This window comes from Passer montanus, unplaced genomic scaffold (genome assembly GCF_014805655.1).
Source record: "Passer montanus isolate IOZ18808 unplaced genomic scaffold, ASM1480565v1 scaffold19, whole genome shotgun sequence".
In the NCBI taxonomy this organism is placed as follows: domain Eukaryota; kingdom Metazoa; phylum Chordata; class Aves; order Passeriformes; family Passeridae; genus Passer; species Passer montanus.
Window position 1 is genome coordinate 8,142,287 of NW_024366480.1, and position 16,940 is coordinate 8,159,226.

The following is a 16,940-nucleotide window of genomic DNA, read 5'->3' on the forward strand; positions in this document are numbered from 1 at the left end:
AGAGTCAGCATCCCCAGGCAGTCTTGAAAGATCCCCAGTATATGGAATGTTCTCCACATTTCCCTGCATTTACACAAAAAACAAAAGCTTTAATCACCAGGCCATGAGTAGCTGTGTTAAATTGTTAATTATCCTCTACTCCTTTCCTTGAGAGAAGTTCCTTTTATCTTGAATTGATGAATACCTTTTCCCTTTATCCTAAATATCCTTTCCTTTGACAGTGCAGTAATGGAAAATGTTACTGCATCAATCAAGAAATATTAGCAAATTATTCTATATTCTTCCCCAGCACTTCAGCTAGAATACTCATATCCAGGTACCTATTACAATTTACTGTAGAAATGCTGTCAAGTAAGTGTTTAAAATCTAACAATTCTCCTCAATAGCCCAGGTGGCACAAGATTTTTTTCCAAATAAGTCATTTATATTAAAACGTATCAAGTATCTTGAATAATATGGTACACAACTGATAGAATTGCTATACCTGAGAAAGTAATAGAATATCTAATAGAGTGCACTTTCTACAGGTTTCTTGCTAGTAAATATGCTTTCTCAAATTGAAACTGTTTAGCTTTCTCATTGTCTTACCAAAGTGTTCATATTTTTTCATTCAAATATTTCCACTTGGAAAAAAAATATGGCTGCAATGTGCTTCTAAGGAAATCAAAATGTCTAAATATTTACTGAGGAAGTGAAGCTCTTATTTAAAATTCCACTATTAACCCCTGCATATTTCCTGAGCCTTTGATAGTCCCCTGCTTTCCTAATCCAACCTCTTTTGAAGATCAGAAAGAGCACCTGCCAACTTGAATGAATGACACTCTGTATTTTTTCTTTTATATATCCTACTAATTTAGATTCTTTCTTTAGGTACCAGCATAATTTTAATTACTCCTTTTTTCTCCTAAAATCTTTCCCAGTAAATTTTCTTTTTTTCTCTCTCTTTAAACACACACACAACACTGACCCTTCATCTTCATTACTCTCCTGGTTATTATTTTGACTTAGAAATTTTATACGAGTCAAGCACTCTTACTGCTGATATGCAGCACAGATATAAAATAATTATTGTACTGCTTTTTTCAATAACACAAATAATTTTAATATTGACTTTGTATGATCATTTCTTTTCTTTTGTACTTCAGGAAGAAGATACTTTGTCTTAAATATTCAAAGGCTCTTGCATCTTGGGCTCTTTCATCTTCAGTGATCCCATATTTTAAGGATCGGGTTGTGCATTGCATTACATTAAAGTTAAAAACAACAAATGAGTACACAATAAGGGAAAAAATAAGAGATAAAAACATTAGGTCCCCACCAGCAAGAGGAAGTCATGTATGTGAAGTATCCATAGTTATTCTCAATTATTCTCAATTGCTTGGAAATGTAATGAATAAAATAACCTCAAAGTTGATTTCTCATCATAAGATGAAGTGAGGCCACATGCTACCATGGCACGATGAAATCACAGTGGAGCTGGGTTTTGTTTTAACTCCTTCCTTACACCATATCACAGAAGTGGGATGTGACACTGCATGCTGTGCTCTGACAAGGGGGTGCTTGGTTTAAGGTTGGAGTTCACAGTCTTAGAGGTCTTTTCCAACCTAAATGTTCCTCTGATGATCCTGTGATGATTCTGTGAGTCTGTGATTATATGAATGTAAAATTTCTTATCTACAGTAACCTGTTGCAACCTTCTAGCACAATGTGAAGATCTTTGCTTCCACAGACTTTTCAAACTGCCTTATTTTTTTTAGGAACATTTGTAAAAGACAACTTGGGTGACTGACCTAAAAATAAAAAACATGATAATTCCTTACATGAGATATCTTTCCCAAATAAAAGCTTTATTAAAATGTCTAGAATGTCCAACAATAACAGAGCCTGCAAAACTATTTGGCAAAATAAAATTAATGAACTAGCAAAATAAAAAATAATAGCAAAGAGCAGAAGATTCTACTTTACTGCTTTCTGAATGCCACATCTACCTCATATATGTATGTTGGTCCTTGTATAGCAGAATTTTGGTGGAGTTCAAATTCACAGATCATTTACAATGAAACTATAAACCCTTTCTCATGAGAAATGCAAGGTTTCTTTTTGGCTGGGGGAAGGGAGAATGTCAACATAATTCATATGGAAAAGTTTTTGACAATTTTGTGAAAAATTTATCAAAAACTTGACTGAAAATATAAGAGCTTCAGTATAACATAACAAACTGTAGCGTCATAGACACATCATGTTTGAAGGGAGATTGCAATTCCGTGTTCAAGCACTTCATAGGTACTGTTAACTGGACCTCTGTGCTTAAACTATGAAGGTGGTCACACTTCAGATCTGTAGCAAATAGGAATTTTGGATATTAATTAACTAAGACAAACAGTCTTTCCTCTGACAATGAGAGTACAGGTAGTTAACATTCTCTGCCTTCATCCTCTATCCTCAAGGCAAGTCTTCCAAACTTCGGAATTGCTTTCATGGTAGCTGGGGTTTTTGTTGGTTTGGTTTTTATTTTGGTTTTAAATTATTCCTTGAAGCTCTAACCTCAGAAAATAACAAATATATCCCCTTAGGTAATCTTTATTTACAATTTTTCCAAATGTGTGGTTTTGAGTTAATTCTCCTAGGCAAATATCAAAAGGTTATGAAAGTTCAAGCTACTTTTATGAATGCATTATGGCCCTAACTCAGTGCATTCCAGGTCTTCTTACCAGTTTGTGGTTCTTCTTCAGTTTGTTTTTTGGGAGACTGGGATTTGTTTTCTTTTGTTTTGTTTTGCTTTGTATGAGGGTTTTATTTTGGAGGAAAGTCAAGATTGCCACATACACTCAGACTCCAGGGATTCTGAGGGAGCACTGTCTACAGGAATATTAAGTATTGAGAGTGGATCATCAGACTGGTCTTTCAACAAGTCTTAAAAAAACAGCCAAAAATTAAAATGATAGAGTGAATAAAGATCATCATGTGCTCTGTTTCACAGACTTTAGGATTGTAGTATTCTCAGGAGAGCTTTTGGATGCTGACTTACATTGGCTTACCTGTAGTTAGGATAAGTGGCTTTAGGCTTTTTGGCCTTAGGTTTGGGATAGGGCAGTGGTTTTGGGTTTTTAAAGATGGCATAATACAAGAAGATGTCAAATTAAGAAACCTTCATATTCTGAAGAAAGAGCAACCATCACATGGCAGGACACCTTTCTTTAGAAAACATAGACATGGAAGTAATTTTTTAAAATAACTGCAGAACTGGGAATAGTGCCCTGGAAAGAAACCTTAGCAACCATTTAAATATTGAGAAGTTGTCATCAGTTGCTGGTGATGACAGACAAGTTATAGAAACAATTTAAACTCTATAGGCTGTTAATCTTTCACAAACCACTTACCAGGAAAATCAACAGAAGGAAGAGGGCTTAGAATGACAAGCTGGGAAGTGATAAGTCCAACTTGCGTGCAATTATTTTCTGCTACCCACTTGTAAAGCACAAGTTTTCCAAGAACTGCAGAAAGTTAACCTTCAGAATACTTTGTGTCTACACAAAGAATAAATTCTGAAGCAACTACAAAGAAAAGAATACTGTTGTTTCTTCTTAAGAGAGTTTAACACAAAAATAAAGTGTTTAGAAGTTTGAAGTACACTTACAACACAGAAAAAATTGTTTATATTTTTTAAGATTACTGTTTAAGAGCCATTTTACAACTCTTGTTTGAATGTTGGGTAACCACTTTAGGCAATGCATATTACCTGAGGTTGAAAGTGGTAAAATATCACCTTTTCTGCTTTGCAAAAACTCTTCACAGTTCAGTCAGTGATTACACTGCTCTTCAAAGCCAGGAAACTATCAGAGCCTTTGAGTTCATAGATGACTGTTATCCCTAGCTACTTGTAAAAATGAAAGCTGTAGCTTGTACCCAAAGAAACATAAATACTGGAGTTCACACAGAAAATATCAGCTTCCCAAAGGTCTTGCCTGGTACTGAAATTTCCCTCCACCTAGTCCTAGATAAGTTAGACAAAACATATGAACATGATCTAATACTTTGAACTGATTTTGTTGCCTCCTAAAAAGAATTTCTATAACCATGTGCTATTTTTCCCTCAAGACATCAACAAGAAGAAACCTAACAGTTTCACAGAAAATGCTACTCCTAATTACTTGAGCTATTTAAAAAGAGAACCAAACTAATAACCTGTCCTGAAATGTCTTTTCTCTGCTATTACATATGTAATAACAGCCTAGAAAAGGGCTCCATTACAGATGTATAAATATCTCATTAGTATACCCAGACATTTTGATATTATTGATTAGTTAGAGTCTCTAATCTCTGCCCTGGAAGCTTTACCACTCACTAAGAAGAAAAATACACTCAGAAATACTGAGAAGCCAGTTAAAAATGTTTTCGTTTCATTTTGGTGGTACTTATTTTTTTTTGTCCTTTTAATGTTTATGTTCTTCCTCGATGTGAAGAATTCTTGAAAGTTAAAGAGGGACTGCAATGCCTGGGAGAGCATTCCACCTAAATATTTAAAGCAAAGTGATGCAGAATTTTATTAATAAGTATTTCAATACTGTACTAACACAATTATGTTCAGAACAAAGTGGCGGGAGAGGGAGCTATCCATCAGTCATTACAAACTTGATAAGCATAGGCTGTGAGTTTGAGGGACATGAAGCTGGTGGTGCCTGAGAGCACTGTTTTTAGGAGACACTTCCAAAAGTCTGAGAGGAGGGTGAGATGAAGACTGTGTTTCTGTGCCAGTACACTATATTTAGCAAGTGTTAGAAATATAGGTAGTAATTCGTGGAGATAAACAGCGTATAAATATATATGTGAACAGAATAAACCAGAGAGAAAAAGAGGTGGGGGAGGGAGAAATCCCTTCATTTCCTTCAGGTTGAGAAATCCAACAGGATGACGAAATCACGAGACCACAAAACCACGCAGATGGACATCACGGCATTTGCATCCGAAGAGAGGAGCAGTCATCAGCACCAATGCCAGAAGACTGCCAGGTACTGATGGCCCAGACAAGATGCCTATCTGTGGGGACCAGAACCATCAACACCTCGAATCTGAATGCCAGATTCCAGGAACCAGGGAAATGGATCATTCTACTCCCAGAGGAGGCTTTGTCCAGAGAAAGAAACCAACTTGAATATGAAGAACTCAGAAGGAAACAAAGACTTCCTGCTGCGGGCCAAATGAACTGTATAAGAACTACTACCTTGAAGCAGTTGGTGTGGACAGGGAGGTCAGGCACCAGTTGGTCCTTTCCTCATGTTCACCCGCATCACTTCCCGGGGGTGATACGCTGTCCGTTTTGGTGGTGGCTATCGAGACTGTTTTTACGGTCGCGAAATAAATTTTATTTTTCATATTTTTATTAAAATTGGCTAATCTGCATTTTTTATTTATAACACAAGTGTGCCTGTGTGCCTTCAGTACTAATTTGCACATACCTCTGGGAAAAACATCCCAGAGAACCCTGGCACTCCAATGCAAGTGCCAGAACACCCAGCAGCTCCTGTCTTGAGAATACGCATCCAGACAGGTACAAAACCTCCTCTACCACAGGATTGTCCCTTCTCTCCTTATTCTCCAGAATGTACTCTATCCATGGAATAACATTAACTTATTCCTGAGTAAGTACTTTGAAGAAGGAAGTCACTAACTAAGAAGGAAGTAAAGCAGTCAGAGACAACGGTAACAAAAATGATACATCGGAACAAAGGAGACAGAGGTGACTATACCTACAGCAAATGAAGGAGTCACAGGAGTAGGAGGGATCTTAGAGGAAGGAAATTAAATTTTGATACAATTTCAGATTTTTATGTGCTCCAGGTGACTCAGGTGCCTTGCAAACACAAAAGCTTCTCAGGGCTGCACAGTCAGATCACTCTACACCTAGAGTCTTAAGGACATTTTTCCTACTTCTGAATACATATACAATTAGATATATATATATGTGTATAATTTCTGAGCCACTCTTGATTGAATATAATGGTATTATATTTAAAAAATAATGCATATAAATTAATTTATTACAATAATCTAAAACTAAATAGACCAGTAACTAATTTAGTTTTTTGTAAAACTGTACATTAATAATAAGAAAGTTTTACTTAATTGCTCCTGTGTTTCTCTGTATCTCTCTGTATGCCTTATTCTGGAAGTTACAATGCTGTGGAAGCCACCTTTTTTTAACAACTAGAGAACTATTTATCTCAAGGTAGTTAAAACTGTGAATGTAAACAAAATTTTGGCAAATGTTAGTAAAACATCTGACACAAAATGGATTTGGAAAACTAAAAATATATTTATACATGTTTTTATAAATGGATATGGATGATGTAACAGTTTGAAATCCATGGGAAGGTAAGATCATTTAAAGGAAGAAATTATTAGAAGGCAGAAGTGGAAATATTTGCACTTATAATGCAGAATTTAGGGTATTCATGTGGAAAGGTAAAAAAATCATATTCATTATCCTAATCAAAGTTAATAATGGAGGGAACATGTTCAGGTATTCCTTCTTCCATACAGTTTCCATGACCCTTTGGTATTTGTGGGAAGATAATGTCTTGTCCTTTCTTTCAATTGTAATCTCATTGGAACTTCCCTTAATATTCTAGCCCTTCATATTTAAATTGTCTTGGTTTTAGTTCTAAAGAATGTTTTGGTAAGCATTGCTTTGAGCCAATTAAGAGCTAAAAATATTGTATTCCCACAAATCTAAGGTGCATCCACACTAAATTCTTGACTGCAAAGTATTGCAGAACTCTATGCAAACACCCTCACTTCACTTAGATCTTTCCCATTGTTGAGAACTTGCGCTCCAGGGAATTCAGGACAAGATGCATGAAGACTGCATCCACATCCAGATGAGGTATCAAGTATGGGAGCTATTAAGACTGCAGAAAGAGCCAGATAGATGGCCCAGAACAGCAGAAATGGCAAAAGTCCTACTGAAGTCATTGCAGGGTTGTCAGGGGTGTTATTTTAAAGCATTTGCTCTCCATTTGCAATCCAGAATGGCTTGCCCCTGTGGTCTGGAAGGGGAGAAGGGAACTGAGGGTGCATCAGTCATATCCACCTTCTTGGGCGCAGAATCATGTCACCAGCACTGGGGTTTTTAAGTGCTCAGAACTACAGGATGACATTATTGTACATTTTATCTATAGTGATTTAAAAGTCTAGTGGGAAATCTTAACATATAGTGATTTGTCAAGCTGACAGCAATTACCTATGGTTGAGCAAATGCTACATGCTGTGAGTTGTAAGAATGAGATGAGATTCTTATTCTGCTTGGTTCCATATTCATGCAAAAATTTAAACAGTTCAAAGGACTTTGAAAGGACTTTGGGTAAACAGCTTTATTTCCATTATAGCAAAGGTGTTCACATGAAAATATTCTTAAGTTTCCTCATTTCTGCCACCTAGAAAATAATAAGTGAAACCCAGATTCAGTTAGCACAGTAACAGCTTTTGTCTTCTCTCATTCTGGACAGGTACTCTGGCAGCCTCACTCTAAAGAGGGAAAAGCACAGAGTTTTTTCAGAAGAATATATTTCCATATATACTATGTTTCAAATGCAAGCTGGTGCTTTTGAAGAATAGTTGTTATCTCTATAACTTTTTCTGTGAAACAGTGAGAAGCACTGCACATTCTTTTACAGCATTTTGAATACAGATGTCTCACTGGTATTTTAACAGCAAAAGGATATGCTCTTCACCTTGGCTGTAAATGTTTCTAACTGTCATTCAAACATAGGTTTTTAATTTCATTACTGTATGATCCTTTTCAAACTTAATTTTGGAGATTTCAGTAAGTTAGGAAACAACATTCATGTATAGGTTTGAAGTTTCTGTCTATTAATAATGATTGAAACTCCCTAAAATGAAGCAGTTCTTCAGTGACCTGTGTCAAATACAGATGGATGGTGCCAAAGAACTTCCTGACAGACAAGCTGTTGTCAGTGCTGCTGCTAATTGGCAGTGTTACCATCATTCACAGCAGAAATCAACGACTCAGTAGATAGAGATGTGTTATTTTTGGACAGTTTGCCTACAAAACTTTATGTCCAGTGGCAGCTGAACAATGGCAGCTGTAAAGAGCATTTCTATTCGCTTTTAATAAGGTGTCTGTGCTGGGTTCAGCTGGGATAGAGTTAATTTCTTCTAAGTAGTTCTTAGAGGGCTGTGTTTTGTATTCAGAATGAGAATGGTGTTGATAACATACTGATGTTTTGGGCTTTGCTACATTTTGCTTATCCCTAGCCGAGGAGTTTGTGTGTGTGTATGTCTCATGCTCTGCCTGTGAAGAGGTACATCAAAGAAACAGAGGGCACACAGCTGGGGCAGGTGACCCAAACTGCCCTCAGGGATATTTCACACCACAAAGCATCATGCCCAGTGTGTAAACTGGGGAAATTACTCATAAGAGGGGGCAGATCTGAGTTTAGGAACAAAGTCTGTCATTGGTCATGGGGGTGATGAGCAATTGTATTGTGCATCACTTTTTTGTTTGGATCTTGTGAGATTTTTTCTTCCCCTTTTAATTATTATTGTTTGCTACTACTATTAATGTGTTTTAATTTGCTTTCAATTCTTAAACTGCTTTTATCTCAACCTACAAATTTGGCTTTTGATTCTCTTCCCCATTCCATGGGGACAGGCATGGAGAGAGAGGGGAGTTGAAAATGCAGCTACATGGTTCTTAGCTGCCAGCTGAAATTCAATCACAAGAGTATGTTAGCTTAATGGCTGGAATCAATTATCTCAGAGTCCTTTTCCAACCTTAATGGTTCTATTATTTCTCTCTGAAGTGAAAGAGTAGAATCAACAGAGGAGGCTCCACCCGAAGACAAAAAAGTTGCTTTTGACTTTCAGCAAACACCAGGCTGTTTTGTAAAGAGGGACATCACTTCTCTTTTACAGCTTAGTTGTTAAGAAGCCTTGAATCTAGCAGTTATTGACAAATAGCTTTTCCTCTCTGGAGTGTTTTAAAAGGATGTCTGCTTTTGTGAAATGTGGTATGGTTTCTCAAGGACTGCTTTGCAACAGTCCCCTGCTTTTTGTAACTCATAAATAGTGATTAACCTGTGAAGAAGTCAGTTACTCCCCCCCAGTCTCACAAATACAATTTTGGTAAGACATCCCAAGATATAACTAGTCTTTCTTTGCTACAAAGGTACCCTGTTTATTCATGGTCAACTTGACTGCCATTCACCCAGATGTTCTTCTGCAAAGACCTTAGATATCTGAGGGCAGATCAGATTAGGAAAAAACTGAGGCAAAAAATCCACTGAGTAACCCAGTCTTCTCTATTAGTTATGTCCTTGGACCCTCTACCTCACTGAGCAATGGGCTCATTTTCTGTGGTCTTGGACCCTCTAACTCACTGAGCCATGGGCTCATTTTCTTTGGTTTTTCTTTTACTGGCAATGCACTTGCAGAAACATTTCTTTATTGTACTTCACATCCCTACTAGCTTTAATTCCAGATGAACTTGTTCTTTTTCCTAACTTCATCCCTGTGCATTCAAGCACTGTCACTAAATTCCTCCCTGCTTCCACCTTCTGTACACTTCATATTCTATCTGTGTTCTGAAGTAGTTCCCATTTTATCCATGCAGGCTTCTGCTGTACTTACCTGACTCTCCGAAGATCAATCAGCTCTCTTAGGCTCCTTTGTCCTTTATACACCAGAGTACAAGTTTCTGTTCAATTTTAACCACAATAAAGAGAGATTCAAAAATTTTTCTTTTCATTATAATTGTAGGAATAAAATGACAGTTATACAGTGTTTCTTGTGTTGCTACTTATCAGTGCCTCCTGACATTTATAGGGATTGCTAAAAATCTTGGGTTTGCTAGTAGTGCAATTTTCAAAAATACCTGTATTAAGTTAAATTAAGATGACCTTGATCTTAAATACTCAAGTCAGAGACAGTCCTTCCAGTGACTCCAGAAGTTCTTGGTCAATTATTGTTTGGCAGAGAGTAATAAGTGGGGGTTTTGCAATTTAAGGTTCAGAAAGTCAGGGATTGAGGATGAGGTGGGCTTTGCTCCATGTTTTGAAGAAAAAACAAAGACCTTCAGATTATTTTGCTAGAACACTTTTTCATGTTGCAGTGCATATCCTGCTTGCAAACTGCCTCCTCATGAAGACCATGCAAGGAGAATTTTCTTTGCAGTAAAGACGCCATCAAGGTTGAGTTTCCATTTGATATTCCATCCCAGTCACAATCTTTTGATTAAAAGGAGTTGGGCCAGACAACATCTATCCTATTCTTTCCTGGTTTGTTCAATGTTTCCAAGACTCTGTTTCTACTGTCAGTGTAGTTCTTGGAGAAGAAGTGGGAAATGAGAAATGGAAAGAAGATTACCGAATTTATACGTAGAGATGGCATCATGCACTGTAGAAAATGGATACATGTAAAAAGTTGGTCATGTCTAATTTTGTTTCAAGGGCTTTCATCCACACCTGCAAAACATTCCAACCAAAACTAACCAAAACCAGGTCCTATTTGTACTTCGATGTATAAATATCTGAGAAGCAAAATTTTCATAATCTTGGACATTATATCAACAGCATACTTCAATGTATGTTCACATGCTTCCATAATGACATCTGACCCTTGTAACTCATATTTGAATGTGATGAAATAAATAAAGGTCATCTTCTGGGCTATTAGAATCAAAGTAATAAATTCATAGCTGACTTCTAGTTTTATTAAGGGGGCAGCAGTGGTGTACAAAGGTTGCAAAGGATAAAAAAACATAAGAGAAAAACACTGCTTATGACTTAATTTATAAAAGAATAATATAACAAGACTAAGACTGATGTTTACACGTAAAAACTGCATTTTCAGTACAAAAAGAGAAAAAAAACAGCAAAATACTGTACTTGAATGGGGGGCGGGGGGGGAGCTTTAGAACTAAGAGGGAAGCTTAAAAAACTGACTTCACACACATATTGTTTTAAAAGGTCTGTTTGAAACCATCTCTGAGAAATGGACACTGTGCAGTGGAGAGAGAAGGAACATTGGAAAAATCACCTGAGGGAGGAGAAGCAGAAAGCATAGCTCCACCATGAGAGAGATTTACATCACATGACATTACTGTTTCTTGTCTTGAATCAGAAAAGACAAATAATGCTAAACGTATTTTGTCAAGTCCTTAAGACAGCAGAGTTTTGGCTACAACAAAAGTTCATTTAAATTCCTTCTTCATTAAGGAGGAGAAAGAGACACCTAATTTATTCCATCTAAAGTGAACCAGAACAGCCCATAAAGAAACCACAGAAAGAAAAGGCTTAAGAGTATTTTTCCACAGTTAGAACTCAGAGGATATGACAAGTGTTGTGTCTTCTGCTTTTGAGACCATGCTGCAAACAAAGAACTACGTTGGCAAACAGTTGTCAGTGAATGCATTTCATGGTGACCAGGAACTACTGTGTTGGGATCTTCACCTGCAGCCAAAAGTTTTTTTCTGAACATAACAGTCATTGCAGAAAGATCAAGCCAAGTTTTCCAGGTTGGTGTAAGTCACCAATTTCAGTAGAACTGCTTGCATGATATTGTCGATGAAGATATACATACCCAGCAGATCTTCAACAATTGGACCTAAGAATTTTAGCAATGCTTTTTGGGCAGCCGTTGCCAGATCAACTGAAAGCAGAGCTGCACATGCCTAAAATAATTCTACTAAAATACTAAATTCTAAATATTAAAATACTAAATTCTACTAAAATAGAATTTTCTAGGATCAGATAACTTTAATTAAAGTTATCTGAATGTGTCTGTGAATCAAATCTCTATGACTATCTATTCTACAGGCTCACTTGTACACTTTATTAATTATAAATATGTATATTTATTGAATGTACATCATTAGTTTATCACTCATATTTGGGTGGTTTTAGTTTTTAAATTAAGGTATCCATGTAGGCTTTTCCCATCCTGGCTCAGTGAATGTAATGTACAGCATAGTGGAAGTAAAGTGATGGGTGGAAGTTTCAGAAATCATTTTGCTAGCAAAGATGAGTTCTTGAAGGAAATATATGCACTCTCATTTCTTCCATTCCTCAAAACTTCCCTCTTCTGTGCTCTAAATGTCAGGATTTGTGGTAGTAAAAGGGATTGCACTGCAAGACCCATGATGATTTCTTTGGTTAGTAGACAGATCCAACAAAAGTTTCACAAGCTGGAATGGGAGATAATTCTGTGTATTTTCGCTCCTTCCTTGTAATGAATCTATACAACATAAATCAGGACTTTTTCCATATTAACTCTAAATACTAAATACAAAATGGTCCTGATGTTTGCTATTAAGGATATAATTACCTAATCAGTGCTTCCACTTCTATTTGTTTTTCGGGTATAACAGAGCAAGTTTGTACTTATGGAAAAGGACAAATGAAAGAGGAATATTTTATTTGCCTCAAACTTGTAGCATAGGTACATTATAGGAACTTTGTGTAACTTTTCCAAAGGCAAACCAGCATAAAGGGAAAGGAGATATGGATGTACAAAAACAGACTGAAGAAAATAAAATCGATAGGTTTTTTCACCTTTAAAACTTGCACTTAGTACAAACTGAATCTTTATATATATTTTAAATACATAGCTGATTATGTTTTGGACAGTCCTCTCAAATAGGTTTTCAGGAAGTTCAGTGAAGGAAGATAAACTGAATGTTTGTTTTTGTAACAATTTAGAGGCAGCATATCTGTACCTCACTTTTTTAATATTTTAACTTACATGAAGACATTTCAAATTTTCAAATACTCTAATAAATTTTCAATTACTCTGTTCTTACTTTTAGTATGCAAGTCACCACACTAAAACCCGTGGATGTTAAATATTCATCAAAGTGTCTACAGGGATAAGAATTTAAATCTCACCTGGGAGCTAGAGCAACCTCATCAGAAAATCGCATTAGTTTCAAAGCAAATTGTGGCAGGATGCTCAGCACCTTGGCATTTTGATACTTACCATACCAGGAAGGCTTCTTTTTAATCAGAAACAGCTATTACCTTGAGGATAGTGCTGTCTATCTGCACCAGAACTTAATAACCCTTGGTAAAATCTTTCTAATCCTCGTCTTCCTCTTGGACTAAACACAGGAAATGCACACACTAGCATGAAGACCAGCCCCACAATATATCAGTAAATACACACCAGAAAAGGCAGATTACTGTGGCTGTGCATAGTCCTGAGTGGCGATTCCCTTATCTCTAAGTCACAGAGACAGGCATGTGGCAGCTTGAGCATGAAAAGAGTCCCAACACTGCAGCACTCCTGAGAATTCATTTGTAAGGTGAGCAGTGAGAATTTGATATGTGACTGTGTCCATCAGCCTCTGAATTTGTGATGAATTTGAATCCTTCTGTGTGCAAAACCAAGTTCAATAAACGTGAAAGGAATATGTAGGAGAAAGCATGCAGGCTTTCTCAAAATAATGTCAATTTTACTTTTTCTATATGTAAAATGCTGCAGTGCCACAATTGTAAGACCAAGGGGGAAATGCCAAAAAACACAATACTGAATTGTGAAGCAGGTACCCATGTGGACTGCAGAATCATTTAAGCCATGTAGGATTGCATTTGTCTCTGTGAAATTGTATGGTTTTCTCCAAGAATCTCTGCTGCCCAATTTTTGGAAAGGCAAAGCATAATAAAAAATTGAAAAACATTTTTTTTTTTTACATGTCAGTCCCAACTACATTTCTTGAAGTCAATGTTCTCCTGCCATTCTAACAGGGCCAAATTTTATCTAAGGTACACTATTAAACCCAATTTCTCCTCCCACAAGAGCCCTTGTCATGATTCTAACCCTCATCACGTAGTTATGAAAGTTAATTTGTGAAGCAGAGAATCATCAGGCCAACTGAATTTTGGTAAAATGGGGCTATTATCCTGTCAACAATGCTGACATTGTTATAAAGCATTATGTGCACGATTACATCCAGCTATTGTGAAAACAGCAAATATAGATAAGTAGAAAAAGAGTTTGCTTGCTCCACAAAGTCTATAAGGATTTTTTTAAAGTTTGTTTCCTATCAGCACAAAACTTTGACCTTAGGAAAGCTGTAGAAGACAGATAAACAAGCCTGGTGAAATTGGAAAGAGGTTTTCCCCCATCAAATATCAAATTCCAAATGGCTTTTGCAGTCATCCTTGGTCATCATCCAAGACCTTTTCTATTGTGCATGCAGATGGATTAATAGGAAACAGCTGAAGCAAGGACCAATCTCCAGCCCTCCAAAATGCTGAATGAGCACTTCAGCCATCAGAAAATTATATAATCTTTCAGACCTATAAATACTTGCCTGACAGAGTTCAAATGAAGAAAATGCTTCACTGAAAAATTTTCCAAATTACTTTAAACATGGAAAATATTGAGAAATTTTATTCTTTCCTGGAGTGGTTTTGGGGAGAAACAGTACATTTTTCTAAGAACACTCTATTTCTCCTGCTTTTTATTTCAGTACCTGTGCGAATGAGGTAGTCTCCAAACGGTCTTCATCCCTGAAAAAATGTGCAGAAACAGTGTACCCCATGTTTGGACTGTTGCTGGAGACTGGTAGGTTTGTTGTAAATGAGCACTTACACATCCACCACTCATGTACAAAAGTGGGAATTCAAAGTAGCACAAGCTGGGTTAGCCAGGAATTATTCCTCAGGTAGCTTGGAAAGACAATGTGACCAAGACAAATGCTGAGGCACTAGAGGAGAAATAAGGACCTCACGAGCCAACTACCAGTATCATTTGTTAATTTCCATGTGTAGATATTTCAGCTGATAGAGACATCAATACCTTTGATTGTACAAATGTAACAGAGAATATTACAGTTATCCAAAATGTGAGATAAATACATTGGTCATAAACCCATAGGAATTGCAAATTGGCTACTCTTTCAGTTGGTGAGAAATGTTATGATTTTTTTATTCAAGATGAAATTACCTTTGTTTTCCCACCAGTTAAATCAAAATAAAAACCTGCAATATGTCAAAATGCCATACATTTCTTTTTTCCTTTATATTAAGAATTATGTGTTTATTTTTATTAAAAAACCAATTTTATTAGTGGCATAAAAATGAAGAATAAAGGGTAAACATACTTTATTTGATAATATTGCAACTAGTTTCTGAGACATAGAATTTTTCCCAAGTAAATACTCTGTTACACTAATGTTCTTTTCTTTTTTATCTTCTGTAAATCTGCCTCAAAGCAGAAATGTAAAAAGAGTCTCCATTACTGATATGTTTGCCTCCTGCAATTTGTGCCATATTTGTGTAATGCAGTAAAATTTCCTTTTACTCTAGTTTTGACTGAAACCAGATAAAAAATTAAAATTTGGATTTTTTTTTTTCAACATGACTAATACTCTTCAGGCAACTGGCTCTTTTTTTTTATTCACTTGATGGACTCTACATGAAAATAATCTTTATTTTCAAAATGTCAGCCTGTGATATTTCAAATTAAGACTTTTCCATCTTTAAAAACTGACACCCTCTCTCTTCTTCATTCATATTTTCTGTTAAAACTTCTAAATTCTAACAAAGTGGTGACTTTTTTTTCCATGCAAGAATAAAAGAAATTAAGATGTCCATATAATTTAGATCCCTCTTGTGTTTGGTGTTAACAAAGTGGTGACTTTTTTTTTCCATGCAGGAATAAAAGAAATTAAGATGTCCATATAATTTAGAAATGTTCCATGAAAATAATTAATATTCTTTCAGGAAAGAGTCTTTATTGCCAAAAAAAAAAAATTGTGGTGGAAATGTCTTTTATAACTTTTTTATAACATAAATTATGATGAAGGCTGTCAGAAATGTTACCATTCTGCAGGAGATATTATAACAGAAACCATCATTTGTAGTCTTGTCAATTTCACCTGGTTTTGCTATTCTCTGCTACTATTCCTTGACAAGAGGCTTCTTTGGAAACCTGCATACAAAGAGATTTATATCAGAATAAATGAATGGGAAAGAAAGTGTTCTTTTTTTTAACTTTTTTTTTTCAGCTCCCTATTTTTTGATTCTTTGTTTGTTTGGGTTAGGGGTTTTTTGGGTTTGGTGGTTTGGTTTTTTTTCCTTTTTTGGAAGAGGAATGTATGCCAGCAAAAATGCACATCTTTAGAGGTAGAGCAGCTTTGGAGCTGGATTCAGTCACACACTGCTCTTTAGTTCATTGACATAATGAGGGTAAGGCTGCAGGGAACTCAATGTGTTTGATGCTGGTCTGCCAGCAGAAAACCTCCTCCTAATACCTTGTATGATCACTATCAATAATCTGTGTTTCAAATCCACCCAAATATTATTGCATTAATTTTTTTTAATTGATTTCCATATGGAAATTTATGGAACAAATTTAATGACTGAGAAAATGGTGGAAAAAACTTTTACCATATGACAGAAAACCTACCCTAACACTGCAATGCAAAATAAAGCATTAGTGTCTGCAACTATTTTTTGTGAACCTGTAAAACTGGGGGTTTTTGAGGAAGTGATAACAAAGTTTACTTTTATAAAGATTTAAAAAAGCAATTCAAGTCCTCAAAGTTTTTATTGAGCCTTGTATAGCTTGTAACAGTATCATTTAACAATATCTTTAGTGTCAACTTTCCTCCTTCACTCCAGACACAAACATTACCTTCCTTTTCTGCCAGCCTTCATCTGATGAAGCGAAAATTTTTGAGCAAAATCAAGTTTTGGACCTTCTCCTGAGGGGTGGTCTGAATAAAGTACATTTTGTTTTAAGGGCACCAGCCTCAAAATAATGGTGCTGCCAATCCTTTGGGATCAGTTTTCAATACCATTCAGCTTCTCCCTCCTAACAATTTCCTTTGTCAAGACTGATAATTTCAGTAGTCCAGGGGACTGCAGCTGTAATAAAGTTTGATGACTAGTGAGAGCATAGTTGTTCTTCATGGGGCT